Raw genomic sequence first — 17,407 nt, forward strand, 5'->3', positions numbered from 1 at the left:
CTAAGCAAGCGAGGTGCATGTATGTACTCATAAGGCTCCCATGTCCTGTCTTGTGGACCATACCCCTTCCAGTCTATTAAGCAGTATCATTTGGATCTGATGTACTTTGAATCTAGGATGTCCTTGACTTCGAATTCTGGCTCCCGTCGACTTTTACTGGCTACGGTGGCGTTCCTACCCGGGTCCCAGGTTGAGCAGGTTTAAGCAGAGACACGTGGAACACAGGATGAATCTGCATGTTTGATGGCAGAGCTAGTCTGACCGCCACAGGATTTATCACGGAGGTGACAGTGAGTGGACCCAGGTATCTTGGACGGAAAGTTCGGCTCCTTTAATGGACACGTGTTTAGACGCCAGCCAGACTTTTTCTCCCACTTGGTAGTTGGGGGCCTTTGCTCGGTGTTGATCAGCAAACTTCTTTTGGCGATTCTTAGCTTGAAGTAGGTGTTCAGCTGCCCTTTTAAAGGTTTGAGAAATGGTTGTGTGCAAGGTTTTGACTGCTGGCATTTCCAGGGTTGTAGGAACGTACAACTCAGAAGTACGTGGGTTTCTGCCATACATGGTATAAAAGGGTGTCTGCCTAGTGCTGGTGTGTAGGGAATTATTATAAGCATATTCAGCTATCCATAATAGGTCGAACCAGCTTCCTTCAGCTTGATGTAACATGCAACGCAGATACTGCTCGAGCATCTGATTTGTCCCCTCAGTTTGACCATCCGTTTGGGGATGGTGACTGGTGGATAGCCGGATGTCGATCTGGGCCATAGAGCAGCATTTTCTCCAGAAGTTAGATACGAATTGAGTACCTCGGTCTGAGACCAAAACTGAAGGAAACCCATGGAGCCGTACGATGCCTTCAAGAAATACCTTTGCCAGAGTGGAAGCATTTGGGAGCCCCTTAAGAGGAATGAAATGTGCCATTTTTGAAAATAGGTCCATGACCACAAGAATAGTGTTAAACCCTTGACTGGGTGGCAAATCAGTGATAAAATCGAGGAACAACGTGTGCCAGGGTGCTGGTGGGATTTCCAATGGTTGTAATAGCCCAGTCGATTTCTGCTTGGATGACTTGTTTTGAGCACACACTCCACAAGATAGGATGAATAAGATAATGTCTTTACCCACGTGGTCCACCAATAATTTCGTTCAAGGTGATAACCGGACATGCCTTGTTCTCATAGTTCTTGGTTTGGTAAGAATAAACGATTCCTGAAGTAGGGCAACTGATCTTTTATCATGTAATGTTCTCCTTGTGCATTCCACGCTTATAATTGCTCCGGACTCATCAGGTTTTGGATTTCTTCATGTAATTCTTTCTGAGTTATGGTTGCTGTGATTCCTAGGAGCTTGTCACTCGGGATGATTGCTATTGGGTCAGGGGTCTGATACCCTTGCTCTTCCACCCCCATATGGGAAAGGGCATCGACCTTCCCGTTTTTCACCCCTGGTCAAAATGTAATCACATAGTCATATTCAGCAAAAGAAAGAGCCCAACGTAGTTGTCGTGAGGTTTGGGCCTTTGCCGTTTTTAGGTATTGGAGGTTCCGGTGGTCAGTTATTACGGTGATTGTATGTCTGGCGCCCAACAGGTAGTGCGGCCATGCCTTAAAGGCTGACTTAATGGCCAGGACTTCTTTGTCTGTGATAGCGTAATTGAGTTCAGGGGGTGTGAATTTACGCGGCCAGAAGGCAACAGGTTGTAAATGGCATGTTTTGGGGTCCTTTTGTGAGAGGACGGCTCCCATAGCCATGCTTGAGGCGTCCGTTTCCACGAGGTATGGGAGGTCAGGGTGAGGGTGGCGTAAGATTGGGGCAGATGTGAATCTTGCTTTGAGTTCCTTGAAAGCCTCCTCGGCTTCTGTTGTCCACTGGAGCTTTTTGTTGCTTTTCCTTAGTAATGACGTGATGGGATGCACGATTTGCAAAAATCCTGGGATGAACGGGTGGTAGAAGTTTGCAAAACCCAGCATGCTTTGAACCCCCTTGAATGAATTTGGGGATGGCCAGTTCAGGATAGCATTTACCTTGTGTACATCCATTCGGATTCCATTCGAGCTGAGAATAAAGCCCAGGAATTCCACCTCAGAGACGTGGAATGAGCACTTTTTGAGCTTGGCGTAGAGCTGGTGTTGACAGGGTTTCTCCAATACGGATCGGACGTGTTTAACGCGGTCCTGCTTTGATGCGGAATATACTAGGATATCGTCGATGTACACTAGAGCACAGACATCAATCAATTCCCGTAGTACATCGTTCATGAAGTATTGAAATGCAGCAGGCGCGTTGCAAAGGCCAAAGGGCATTACTTGATATTCGTACAAGCCGTATCTGGTGCAAAAAGCGGTTTTCCATTCGTCCCCCTGTTTTATGTGAACAAGGAGATATGCCCCCCTCAGGTCTAGTTTTGTATATATTTGGGCATCTTTGACTTGATCAAGCAATTCAGGGATCAGTGGCAGGGGGTAGTGATTTTTTACAGTAATCTGGTTCAGTGTGCAATAGTCGATGCACGTTCTCAAGTCCCCCTCCTTTCTCGGTACGAAGAATAGAGGACTGGCTTCTGGAGACTTCGAGGGACGGATGAACCCGTTGGCCAGGTATTGGTCAAGATAGGCCTTCAGGTGCTGGTTTTCTGGTTCAGTGAGTGCGTAAATTTACCCACAAAAGATTTGTGCGCCGGATATCAGGTCAATTTGGGAATTGTATGGTCTATGCGGTGGCAGGGTATTACCCTGTTCTTTCTGAAAGACATCTTGAAAGTCCTGGTATTCACTTGGTAGAGTGCCGATTGCCACAGTCACAAGCGTGGAGGTTCTGGTGTCTATTGGTTGTTTCTCTTGGCGATAACATGTGTGGGCGAAAGTCTCGGGAAAAGCCAATTCTTTTGCTCACCAATCGATTTGAGTATTGTGAGCTACCAACCATGGCATTCCCAAAATCAACCAGAACTGTGGTGCCTTAATGACGTCGAAAACGATAGATCCTTGGTGTCCATCCTGGCACAGAAGGGTTAAAGCTGCAGTGCATTGGGATACTGGACCAGAAGCTATTTCCGTGCCGTCGACAGTGGTAACAGTGTCGGTGGTTGATTTAGGGCATAATGGAAGCCCCATCTTTGCCGCAAGATCCTGGTCGATGTAATTCCCAATGGCTCCACTATCTATGTACGCTCTTACTGCATGCATCCGAGATGGTTGTTGGTGATTGATCAAGACCACAGATAGTGCAAAATGGGAGGTCTGTAGTTCACTTTCTTCGCTCGACAAGTGGACCCCTACACTTGCCAGGCTGGGAAGTTTTCCGATTCCTTGATGGTATCTTCCTTGTCTGTGGCCCCTACTGTCCTCCTCAGTGGCTTCACAGGGCACTCTTTAAGGAAATTACCTGACCTTCCACAGTACAGACATAACTGCTGCTGTCTCCTTTTATCCCTTTCTGCTTTAGTCAAGGGGGATCCGACCCCCCTGATTTGCATTGGTTCTCCTGAACCTTCCGTTGTTCGGGCTGTATTGTCATTTGAATGCACATACATAGGGCGAGGGTCCGGTCTGGTTCGATCTGCTCTTCGGTCCTGCAACCTATGATCCAGTTGAACAACAAGGTCAATTAATTCTGAACAGTCTTTCGGGGGGTTCACTACTTGTGCGAGAATATCCTTGAGCTCCCCCCCGCAACCCACAATGAAATAACGCTGTTCTCTTCTCCACTGGCCATTCTGCTTCAACTACGAGTCTATTGAACGTGGCTATGTATGTTAATAGGTCTTGATTCCCGTGGCGTAGGGACAGAAGTTTGTTGTCTAATGCCTGCCCATGAGTACGACGGGGGAACAGCTTTTCCATCTCCTGCTGAATTCCCCTGAAGTCATGCAGCAAAGGATCGTCTTGGGCCACAAAGGGTACAGACCAGTCCGCGGCGCTACCACTCAGGTAGGATAGCACAAAAGCGACCCGTGATTGGTCATTCAGAAAGGCCCCTGGCCTACAGAGGAAGTGCAGGCGGCACTTGTTCATGAACGTTGCAAACCTCATGGGATCCCCCGTAAATCGTTCGGGCGGGGCCAAGGGAACTGCCCCAGGAAGGGTTATCTGAACATGATTGGCTGATGGCGCTGGCATCGAGGGCACGCTTCCCGGCAATGGTGAATGCCCTGCTTGTGACTGGAGAAGTTGCTGGTTTAAATCATCAGTGCGTTATTTGGCTACTATCAGCTCTCTCCTCAGGGTGTTGATCTCCTGCCTGGCTGCATGTACTTTGGAACGTAGCTGCCCCAACATGTGGGCTAACTGGTTGGTTTCTGATGTTTCCATGACGCCCAGGTGGATTTAGATGTGAGGCTTTGCGTTCTGTAACGCTCGCATGGTATGCATGGGAACGTCACTCAGCCTGTTCTGACCTCTTACAACCTCAAACCCTTCCCTGGAGGCTATTCGAATGGAGACTGGGCCTGAAACACAGGATTGGTAGAGTTTAACTCCCTATTGTCTCTGTGTGCTTGAACCCCTTCTTCCCCGGGGTCCAACACTTCCCTTTGATCCACAGCTCACCTTGTTTTCATCATCATATTAAGTTTATTCGGAAGCAAATTATCCATAAACCATACACAAAATAGAACTGCATAGTAATACAAAATCCAATTCAACATTTTTTTTTTAAAAGTCCACGGTATAAACTTACAAACATTACATATGTATAAGAAAGATTAAAATGTGCATGTGTGTAAATCAAGATAAAACCCACAGGAAGTGTCCAAACGATTCAATAAAATGTTCAGGGTTCAATCATATTTTGGACAGTGAATTTAGTTCTGCGATACCAGGCCCATCTCAAGTAATCCACCATGCCCCAGGCCACTGGCATCGTAGCAGACTGAAAGCAGGTAACATAAAGCAGGCCTAGCCTGAGACAAGCCAGCGGACTTAAGTAGTGGCAGAAGTGTTTTTTGTCTTAGGTCTGTGTTATGTGGGCAAAACAACACAAAGTGTAAAAGGTCCTCCACTGGCCACTGACAGCAGGTGCAAGCTTTAGGTTGCACATTATGAGTCCAGCTTTTTTTTCGTGCCCCTAGCCATAAGCAATCAAACCGGGCTCGGGTCAAGACCCATGGATCTGCAGGATTATCACTGTGGAGCAAGTACGGCTGAATAGCGTCTGCAAATGTTAACACAATATGCCTTCTGTTTGCAAGAATACCCAAGGCAGCGGACTCCCTATTTGCCACCAAGATGAAATTAAACATTTGTTTGTATGCCCTGACTGCACAGGGGGTCAAGAAGATTGAGGGGCAGACAAGATTAGCACAATTTAACTGTCTAATGCATTTCTGGATGTACATAAGCCAGGGGATTTTCTTTACAGCTGAGCTACTCACCAGGGCTCTTATGATCTTATGTGAAAGAGTAGCTTTCAGGTTAGCCCATAGGGCCAGCCAATGCGAGACTGGAGCCAATAGCCACTCATCGGCAATGTGTGGACATCCCAGTTCTAAATGTGTCCCATAGTTTGGAGCAGACTGTGGTAGCCCAAGCAGTTTTTTTAAGAAAGGAGTTCTCCACATTTTCGATTTTTGGAATCCTTTCCATACCCCACAGTGCTGCCCCATAATTAGTGGCAGTTTTTGTTTGAGCCTTGTATACTTCGAGAATTAATTTGATTGGGTGCCCCACACAGTTATGTTGAAAGCAGGACAAACCCCCAAGCACCTGTCTCATCCTCATACATTGCTTATCGACATGGCCAAACCCTCGCCAATTCTCCGTAAAACAAATTCTCAGATATTCAAAGCTGGTGACCCTCGGGATAGGTTTGCCTCCACTCCATATCGTGCGCATCTTGAGATGTCTAACACCCACACTCTTACATGCCATAACTGCTGATTTTTGTGATTTCACAGTCAGTTTATGGGAAGCCATAAATTGGGTGTAGACATCCACCAGGCATTGTAAAGCTCTGGGGGTATGGGCAATTAAAACAATATCATCGGCATAGCCTAAGACTGGAAGGGGGACGCCACCCACCGTGATATAGTCGGTATGAGAGTTAACCAATGCCTGGTAGACACCATTTATGTAAAAGGCAAACAATACCGGGGCCACAACACAGCCCTGGCGGACGCCCAGCAAGGTCTAAAAAAAGGCTGTGCACTGTCCCTGTTCCCCGAATCTGACACAAGCCGATGTATGTTCATGGATTATCTGGAGGAGTTCTTTTTCTGTGTCTTTTAGGTGCCGCAACGTTTTCAGCGTGGATGCCAGTTATGAAGAACAAATGCGGTGAGTAGGCGCGGTATGCGACGCCTCTAGATGTTTCCACGCTAACCTGGAGTGTCTTTTCCCTCTTGCAGATGGATGAGAAGTTCCAGAGACAGAGTTACCCCAGAGCGGCTGGGATTCGGGTAAGCCTTTGAAGCTCGTACAGTATTTAAAAATAAGCGAAGATTTGCAGAATGCTTACTAATGCCTTTTTTCTGTTTTTTCCCTTTTCCTTAGGAAGCGGCGTGTCGGGATGGGAATGACACCGCCGAAGATGCCCGCAGAACAGAAGGAGCGATGAATGATGGGTAGAAGTGCCGCAAGGTAAGGCTGTTCCTAACGGTGTTCTTGTTCTTGCAGCAGCTGAGCGCAGAAGAAAGATGCAGGCCTACTGGAGACCGATTTGAGCACGGTGAGTGTCACGCTGCCGGTGCAGAAAACGCATAGCATGTTTCCCAGCCTGGGTGTGGCTTAAATAGTCTCTGGGTATCCCAGGTGTCTCTGGGCTGAACCACACCCAAAAGACTGGACCGCACATGCAGTTCTGGGAACCGAAATATGTGAGGGCATCCATCTTGTCCCCATCAATGCACTATAAATCCAATCCCCAATGTTATCCTATGGGAGTGAGTGAGTCTGGTGCCACAGCGCCAAGTCTCACTCCAAGTGGGTCTTTGGAGGGATGGAGAGGCCCTTGAGGGCCATGTAGGTGATTGTGGCCTGGCTTCAGCCTGACATCTTGGAGGGCTGGGGACATGAGGGGCAGGAATCATGACAGCCAGCATGTAGTGCACAACTGAAAGCCTTATTTATTTTTGTCTACAAGTTCAATATTCTGAACGATATACCACTCATATCACACCCTTTCCTGGAACCCCCCTGGTCACACTGAACCAGGAATCAGGCTAGTTTGCAAAGGTAAATATGTATTTATGTATTTAGAATATAATCACAAGATATTTGAATGGGTAAACAACAATCACCAATGGCCTGACAGAAAACTGAAGAATATCTTTAATATACTAGGAATAAGTAATGAGCACCAAAAACATATGCAGCACAGCAAAGAATACTTTAGTGTTGGCTCGGATCAGATAGCACTACGGTTAGAGGTTCCCCCTGCAACACCGCTCAACCCCCAATAGGCAATGTACAGAGATGGGAGGAGAGAGCAAGTATTCAGGAATAGCACAATTCACACAGAATATCAGTCCCACTTTCCCCCTTCAAACACAAGAGAAAACGGAATTGACTTTTCAGCTGTCAGGACGGCTTTAAAATGATCTTTAGAAATTACTGGGCAAAAACACCAAATATGGTCAAAAATACTTACATTGTTCTAAATTCTAATGGGAGCCACTTTGAACAGTTGCACAACATCATAAGCAATGTTTTAGTCCAAAGAAAACATTTGAACTCTTAATCTAAATTTATAACTGGAGAAACGGTTCTATGGATAGCTATGGGAGTTAGGTACAAGTAGGAGTTGAAATTTCGTTTTTATCACAAAAACTGAGGGAGTTATGGAGGTTTTATTAAAGGTCGTTTTTGCGAGATCGGCGCGAGAATGGAAAACAGAAATGCACTTTTGAAAATGACAAATGGGTTTGCTTACACTAGAGGATGACTATGAAAAAGCGAATACCACACAGGGATCTAACAGTCACTTGATCAGGGTGACCCGCCTGCTAAGGAAACTCGACTTCTTCAGATGAGAAAAGGGTTAGCGCAAAGATGCTTCTAACAATACTGGTTCTGAAACAAAGATAGGATGGGTTTGAGATAGGGATAAGCTAATGCAAATATACTCCTAACAATACTGGCTCTGAATGAAAGATAGGATGGGTTTGCGATAGGGATAAGACAATGCAAAGATACTATGGGCCACAGTTTTTCCTATTAATACTCAAAGGATAAGTTTTTACATTGGCCCATCAGTTCTGGTCATGGATTGGGTCTGGTCTAGGAAAGACAGCACATCAGGCACGGTACTGGATCAGCGAGGCCGGCCATCGGATTTTCACAGGATCTGCCCTCCTAGTCTGTGGGTATTTGAATCAGCTGGATAGCGCGCTCCTTGGGTAAACCTAGTGGTGGCAAGCCAGAGAATTTCAGGATACTGGTTTAAAAGGCCTTCTCCCACCACAGCGCTTTACTGGATTGCAAGAATAAATTTGAGGATTTGGGCCTTGCTGGAAATCAATGGTTCTCTATTGCTGGCAAGAGTTTTGGCATCTGGATCTGGAAGAATATTAAAGCTGGATGTAGAATGCTGGATCAGAGTGCTTCACCGGAATCAACAAAGTAGCTGGATCTGTGAGTCCCTATGCGTTGTCAGATGTCTCTATTTATCCTTTAAAATGACATCACAAAGGGGGTGTATGGGCCGGCCCCTGTGAGCTGGGATAGGACCATGCTTCATCGCCACCTTGCAATTTGAGTGATTCAATCATGGCTGGATGATGTCACATTTTATGATTTGCTTTACAGTCCTCAGAGACCTTCCTTTAGCCACTGGTCTCAAAATCAGATTTGATACTAAATGTACATTTCTTCATTGGTCACATTTATACAAATGACACACAAAGATGCCATATTTTACGTAGCAGCTATTGCTCAAAAGCCTGCAGCGGTGGGATCATGTATCAAGTTTCTACAGAATTTTGCCCTTTTCGCTATGAACACAATTTCCAAATTATATGCAAATTTCCACAAATGTGCGTGTTTAACATAGGGATACGCGTGTACATTTTCACAATTCTAACAGTAATACATTTTGCATAAAACTACATATATTGCCATTCCTGTCCAGAACATGTCATACAGTTCTACCGCCTCTTCACACGTGCAACCAGAAGTTAAATTAACAACTCTGTCCTTTTTATATTTTTCACCATTTTGAATAGCAAGTTATGAGTCTTTTAGAAAGGTGTTCTTTGTTCATGTTTAGCAACAGCTGATCCGCCCCTTTTTGTCTCCCTGAAGTCCATGGCATCCCCCTCCTTGTTTGTTCCTTCCAGAGTCCATTTATGAGCCCTTTCACACTTCCAGTTTCCTGGGTTGAAGCTTTGTCATTGTTCCTTCGCTTTCTGTAGACAAGATTCTATTCTAACCCGTAATTAACACCTCCCAGTAAGTTTCTGCTGAGAGGAAGGCCCTCCTTCCGGGAGAAAAACCTGCTTTTCCAGTTCTTGCAGCTTCAGCCAGGCTAGTTAACTTCTTAAACCCAGCAAACACCAAATTTGCTACATCAAACATAAATACATTTATTTTTTGGCATTAAAATCTGTAGAAAAAAACACAACTAAAATCTGTATTCTTTTTTGGCAACAATCCTTTTTATGTTTGCTAATCCAGCAGACTTTTTAGTTTTAGGTCACTTTAAAGTTCCCTCAATACTCCTCTGACAGCTTTCATTCAGGTAGCCCCAGGTACTGCACCCAGATTTTGGCAAAGAGGCTGTCAGTTTTCAGACTTTGTATGTTTCACAATGTTTCATTTGATACACGAATTTTAGCACCAGGCAAGATTTTGAATGTTGAGGGTGTTGTGTTATAGGCATTTTGGAGTTTTTAGCAACAAAGCAAATGTCATGTGTGGGCACATTTTGGGGTTTAATTTTCAAAGTGCTGCTTCTCTCTCTGCACTCTGTTTGCTGGTCATGGAGCCCACTGGCACATTGTCTGCAGGGTGTGCTTTATCCCACCGCACATGCACCATGGGTGACCGGTTGTGCATCCCTCTTTTTGTGTGCTGAAGCACACAGTGTTTGTAGGTTTTTGTAGGTTTTTGGCACGCACGAGGGTTTTGCCGCCATTGTTGCTGTTTCTTTCCCCATAACTGGCAGGGTGATGCCGCATAGCATAGCGGAATGGGTCCATACATCCCACAGGAGACACAGTGGGGATACTTGCAGTCGGTAACAAGACATCAAGCGGATGTGCATTTTTCAAATACCAAAATCCAAATGTCATTGCAATTATAAAACAAGCTGTTATTGTGACCACTGTCCATTTGGTTCTAGGGGACCATGACCCTTGACAAGCAGATTTATCATCAGAAAAGTGACCGGCATCATTTTTTGTATGAGTGGCCTGTAAAATAGACATAGTTTCTCAGTGTCCGTTAAGAAGCCTCACTGTTAGGCTTTTTTTAGTTCTTGCGTGGGTGGCACCTGACCACGTGGCCTATGTTGATTGAAGGTAACGTTGCCGGTCCCTGCCTCTTATTTGTATGCAGCAGAGGAATGACGAGGGACTGGCTCAACTGTGGGTTCTTGTGGGTTTCTTGTTAGCACAGCCTAGCTGCACTTTCCTATACTATTTACATTAATGTAATGTCAGCAACTCTAAATCTTAATTCGATTCTGTGGTCGCAGATTGTACCTTGAGAGTCCAGGTACGGAATGGTCGGTGAACAAAGCGTCATCATTTCCTGAAGAAAATGAAGAAGCAGAAGCAAGATCAATCGACGGTGAAGAAGAATTTGAAGAAGAAGCAACAATTTCCCCAGGCCCCAAAGGCTCAGGAAGGATTTCCGTAGAAGAAACAGCAATCTTCCCAGGCCCCACAGGCTCAGGAAGTATTTCCGTGAAACCCTAAGTATCAATTAGAGCAGGCTCGTTGTGAACGTTAAGATCACCAATTCCCTTCTCCTCCCCTCTGTCCCAGGGCAGAGGAAAAGGAATCCTCTTCACATGTGTCACGTGGATCCAGTGCTTTTTCCCAGTTACTCGTACAGTGGTCTGCATGGCCAAAAGGATTTGATGTGGTCCCCTCCAGTGAGGTGCTACACAGGAGCCCCCTTCAAAATTCTTAAGTAGGACCCACTGGCCAGGTCGGAGTCGATGACCTGGACACTCATATTTTACAGGTAGGGCTGCTTGCACCTGTTGATTAATTAAATACAAGTTTTGAGTCAACTGGTCACAATAATCAGACAAATGCGGATTCTAGATTTCTTTCAACTGCTTGGGATTTGGAACATTCCATATATTGGCTGGTCTCCCCATGACAATCTCATAGGGGGAGATCCCTGTCTTTGATTGTCAATGCGGTCATCTGCATTGATAATAAGTCTATTGGCAAAGTGTCAGGCCATTTCAAATTACTATGTGCACACACTTTCGCGATTCTGTTATGACATTCCACAAGACCGGCACTCTGAGCGTGTCTGGCCGAGTGGAACCGTTTATCAATCTGTAATCCCACAAAAATGTGCAGGATGACAGCAGCGACAAAATGTGGACCATTATCAGAGCAAATTACCCTCGGCAAGCCAAACCTAGTAAAGTATTCCTTCAGCATGGTCTTTGCCGTTGACATTGCTGTAGCATTTTTTAGAGGAAAAGCCTCAACCCATTTACTGAAAGCACAGATGATGACTAAAACATATTTATAGTTTTGATAACGTTCCATCTCGATAAAATCAAAATGAATCACCTCAAAGGGCATGAAGGGGAACCAAAACTAGCCTTCGGTGTCGGTGTTCCTTTCCCAATGTTATGTTGCAAGGATATCATGCAACTCTGGACAAAACGATCAGCAGTTTTCTGAATATGTGTGTTACACCAGACATGATCTAACTGTTTGCAAATCTTTTTAGCACATATATGTGTTGGACCATGAGCCATGGTCACCATAGCAGTAACATAGGCATTGGGTAACATCCATCTTTGCTTTTCATTATCCACCCAACAACCCTCATCGTCTTGACCCGCTGGACCCTCAGCCCACTGTTTGATTTTTGATTTCTTCTGGAGTAGCTTCAGCCTGAATTTCTTTTATACAGCTAATCCTTTTGTCTATCATACAAGTGTCAGTGACCCCTTTTGTTGGATCTAACACATACATCTTTGAATGCAAATCAGTGGCAGTCTGTTTGGCTATTCTGTCATCAAAGGCGTTTCCTTTTCCTACTTCATCCGTCACTTTCTGGTGTGCGGCACACTTCATAATTTCTAACTGTGTAGGAAGCGCAAGTGTTGAAAGTATCCAAACTATTAAGGTACCATGCTGGATCTTTTTTCCATGCGGGGTCAAGAAACCTCTCTCACTCCATAGTCGACCAAAGTTGTGGACTACACCAAAGGCATATTGGCTGTCTGTGTATATATTCGCAATAAGCCCTTCAGAAAGTTCACAGACTCTGGTTAATGCAATAATCTCTGCGGCCTTCACAGAATTATGCAGAATTTGTTTGGTTTCCACACTAGTGCTTAATGTGGTGATTGTATAAGCAGCAGTGGATGTACAATCCGAAGTTTAAAGCAGGAGCCATCACAAAACAGCTCCCCTTGTGGATTCTTTAAGGGTGTATCATTTAAATCAATTATGCCCTTAGTTTCTTGTTCTGTGTTATAGAGGCAATCATCTGACATTTTGTCACTACCGTCTGTTTCTTGCGGAAGAGGCAATAGTGCAGCCAGATTTAATGAGCAACATCTCTTCATTTGGATATGTGGAGCAAATCGAATCAGCTTGTACCTTGTTAGCCGAGCCGATATGAGATGTTGCGTTTGCGTTTTGTTTAATAGAACGTCTACGGAGTGGGCTACCATCACGGTTTAAAGAATTACCTAAAACCATACCCTCACTTTGTTTCACGGATGCAGTGGCAGCAGCTACAGCTCTCAAACATCTCGGCAAAGTGCATGCAACAGGGTCTAACATGGAGGAAAAATAACCACACGGTCTATTCTTGCCCCCATGTTCCTGTGCCAAAACAGCCAAAGCGCATCATCACATTCATGCACATACAACACAAAGATCTTTTCATAATTTTGTGTGCCCAAAACCGGTGCTGAACACAACGCAGCCTTGAGCAGATCAAAAGCATTTGGCCAATCCATGTTCCATGGTAAAATCAAAGAAATGCCCTTCTTTGTCAATGCCAACATTGGTTTTATCATTGATTTATCATTGAAAAATTCTGGATCCACTGTCTACAATATGAAGCCATGCCTACTAAATCTCTGACCTCATTCTGTGTATTTGGGACAGACATATTAGAGATGCTTTGTATCCGTTCAGGTGTCATTCTTCTCCCTCCTTCAACAGGAGATAGCCTAATTAGGCGACCTCCTGTTGACAATACTGAAACTTTTTCAATGAAGCCTTATGCCCATGATCTGCTAGATGAATAAGCAGCAACATGGTGCCTTCTTTGCAAGCAACTTCAGAATCAGCAGCTAGAGGTAGATTGTCAACGTACTGCAACAACGTGCAAGTAGAAGGTGACTGAAGCGTATCAAGCTGTTCTTTCAACACTCTACTATAGATGCATGGACTCTCAGTGTACCCTTTTAGCACACGAGTGAATGTAAACGAGCGTCCCACTAGGGTGAACGCAAACAAATATCTGCTTTCAACATGTACAGGAATACTGAAAAAAGCATTTTTCAAATCCACAACACTAAAATGCATAGCCGAGGCTGGAATCATAGTCAATATTGTAGTAACATCAGATGCAATCGGAAACTGTGGAGCAACAATCTTATTAATGGTGCGCAAGTCAATAATGAAATGAAAAGGAATCGCATTATCCCCTTTCTTATAAACTGGTAGAATCGGACTATTACACACGCTCCCTGCAATTTCCTCCTACAAAAACAGAAATAATACTCTTTAAAGCCTGTTCACCTTCAAGCGAAAACTTATATTGTGGAATACGCTGCAATTTAACACCTGGTTTCAACACAATTTTAACTGGTTCAATTTGTAAAATGCCAATGTCATTATCATTAACTGCCCATAGACATGTCGGAACCTTATTCAATTCAGTTGGTAAAGACCTAGATACAAATTGTGGAACGGAAATTTGTTGAGGTGAAATCGTTAAATGCACTCCATCCGGAGAACAGTAAATCACAGCATTCAACTTCTTTAATAAATTTAATCCCAACAAATTTTCGACACAATTTGTTGGCAGTAGAAATGGACAAGAATCAGTAAATGGTCCCAGTGAAATCGGTACCGGCCGAGTGACCAGACTAACCACTGGCCTACCAGAGAACCCTACAGAAATGTTGTTCTGCCCTTACAGTGGAATATCTGGTACCCGTGAATGATCAATAGAACACTTCGGTGCTCCTGTATCTATCAAAAATAGATGCTCCCTATTGCCCACCTTCATTTCAATGTAATACCCATTCTGATCGATGGGAATAGGTACCGGTTCCAGACTCTGCTTCGGGCTGTCCTAACGGAACAGTAGATCCCCAAATGTAAGATCCTCAGAAAAATAGACAGTCGAAGGATTATCGAAGATGTTCCCACTATTAACACTTTGTTGCTGATTAACCTGTCAAGGTGCCTGTTGATTCTGTGCAAACTGACTTCTACTAGGACCCCCTATCCCAGGACGTCCTCTGAATCGTCTACCCATGGCAGCATATGTGCTATTTGATCTCTGCTGAAGGATCGGGCATTGTCCTTGCCAATGACCTACCTGTCTACAATATGCACATTGGTTCATGTGTACAGGACCCAGTTGTGCACTACCCTGTGGTGTAAACAGGCCTCTAAACTGTGTATTCTCACCTCTAGCTCCTCTAGCTATTTGGTGTAATAATACTCTAGTTTTTCAAGTCTCCCCTCTTCTTTTCCACCTTCTCCTTCTCTGCATTAACCCTATTCCCATAGTACTGAGCCACATGTAATACTTCAGATTGTGATTTAGCTTGCCAAGCACTCTCAGAAGTCATAATCTGTTATTGGATTTCAGGCAACCATCCACGCAAAAACGTGTCTACAAACAACCACTTTCCTGACTCTGTACTTAAGTCTTGACCACTAAAATCTGAAAGCATTTGCTCAAAGCTTTTAAAATACTCTGTTTCACCTTCTGAGTTTCAATTGTATGCAAGCTGTAAGTTGATCCCACATGATTCTTTTTTCGGGAACCAGAGATTTCAATTTAGTCACTATTCTGTTGGCAACACTAGTATCACTTGTGGCAGTTTCTCACCAGTGTTCCTTTCCCCATCTATTCGTACTAAGGCATCCCATGTATCACCCATCCCTGCCTGATCATCTACAGTTCTAATCTGCTTCCACAAATCAGCAGCTAGGATCACAGGAAACAACAAATCTATATCACCCAGATGAAAACTGATGAATGCAAAACAGATTCAATTCTTTATAAAATCCTGTTGGATTCTTCCTAATATCTGGAATTGTTTGTCTAATAGTATTCACTTCCTGTCTAGAAAATGGGACATGAACAAACTGTGAGATATAATGTGTTCCTGCGGTGGCATTAACTGGAATTTCTATTTTCGGAACAAATGTCGCAGGAACCTCCCCCCTCAGGCAATTGTAAAGTAGGCAAATCTGAGCATCTATTAATCAACAAGGCTAAATCAAGTGACAAAGTAGTCAAAGCAGTATCAGGCGAAAATGCTCTCTTATAAATGACCATTAAATCTGCAGGACAACAAACCTTTCTCTTCATAAATTCATCTTCTAGATACTCTACCATCACCTGTAACACTTTCCTTTGCATTGCCGGAGCATACTGTCTAAATGTGTCATGTACTTCAGTGGGAGAAAATGAAACATCCGAAATCCATCTAAGGGCATCTCTTGTGTAACTATGCATTTCTTCACTCATTGGTTTCAATGGAGGAAGAAATCGTTTCTGCACATATGAAGCTTCTCATCCATTACCATCCATTTCATCTTTCTGTAACCAATCTAGCTCCTTCTCTACATGCTCATGTACTTTCTCTGCAGTGTCCATTGAGCGGGCAAGGACATTCAAATCCCTCAACCCCTGTGGGACATTCATGTCCGTCAAATCACTCCATATATCAGCTAAATGCGTTCCCATCCATTCTATCAAAATAGTCTGTTCGGGAATATACCCCTGGATAGAAATCACAACTAAAACATCCGATTCATCACCCTCTTCTATGTACTGTTTAGTCCATGTATACAATTCTCTTTTTCTAGCTTTAAATACTGTACCACGAGTCACTATTCTTGAATCAGCTCCCGCCCCTTCAACCACTACAGGTGGAGCAGAACTACTTGGTAAAGAGATTTCAGACCAATCTTGTTCAATAGGTAGCGGAGGCAATACCACTGGCGGTGCAGACGGAATCAAAGGGATGGCAACTGTCGGTAAGGGTGGATGTGCAGGAGGAGGAGGAACAACAGGAAGAGGAACAACAATGGGAAGAGGAGGAACTACAACGGGAGGAGGCACAACAATGGGAGGAGACACATAAGGAGGTGGTGCAGTGGAAACAGTTCTTCGTTCATTTAACAATTTATTAATTAACTCATCTGATGTATGAAAATTCTGAGACAGATATATCTTTTGCACATCAAGTTGGAAAGCCCTATCCATAAGCCTAATAGATTCTGACTGTCTCTGCTGATCATGAAATAGTGCTTTCTCAGCATTTGTCATGTGTCTATGTGCATGCTTTTCTTTACTTCTGAGTTGCTGCATAGCTTCCTTTCTCCAATCTTTAACTGCATCAAATGCTGCCGGTCTAGCCTTTTTCCTCAACAATACAGATTCTAAATGCTCTAGGCGGGCAATTTCAAAACTACCATAAACTGGCCACTGAAGTTCGGAAAGATGTCTATTCTGGCTGTGCCAAATATCATTAAATAACTCCTAGGTCATACTTACAATACATTAAATAAGTCGGCAACCCATCGGGTGGCGCCGGTTGGCCTTGTCCCAAAGATTGTCTATCAGATCACTGGTGTTACCTGGCGTCGTTTGTATTTGCAAATCCAAAGCTGCCATCAATATCAGGATTTTTAGGAATCAAACACGACTCACCTGATTTCAAAACAAAGGGGTCCAATCGGATTTCAAAGGGTTATTGTGTCTGGCGGTTTCGATAAACATGCTTCGATATGGGGAGATGTCCTCCTAAACGATGCTCACCGTCCAGGGATCGGGTCATGCAGTACTGCGGATGAATTGCATCTCACTTTGCAGGGGCCCCCGTCACTCTCTGATCCCAGTCCGGTAGCCTTGTCTTCGTCTAGCTATGCGACATCAGTCTTGAGCGTCCCTATTCGGGCGTCATCTGAAAGATCAAAAGAAATATCGAGGCTTAATACCACCAAAAAATGAAATACACCAGTCACAAGTTCAAAAGTAAATGTACAGTTTATTGGTCAGATAGCTAT

The sequence above is a fragment of the Ambystoma mexicanum genome, chromosome 7q, assembly GCF_040938575.1.
Source record: "Ambystoma mexicanum isolate Mex_15411 chromosome 7q, UKY_AmexF1_1, whole genome shotgun sequence".
Lineage (NCBI taxonomy): Eukaryota > Metazoa > Chordata > Amphibia > Caudata > Ambystomatidae > Ambystoma > Ambystoma mexicanum.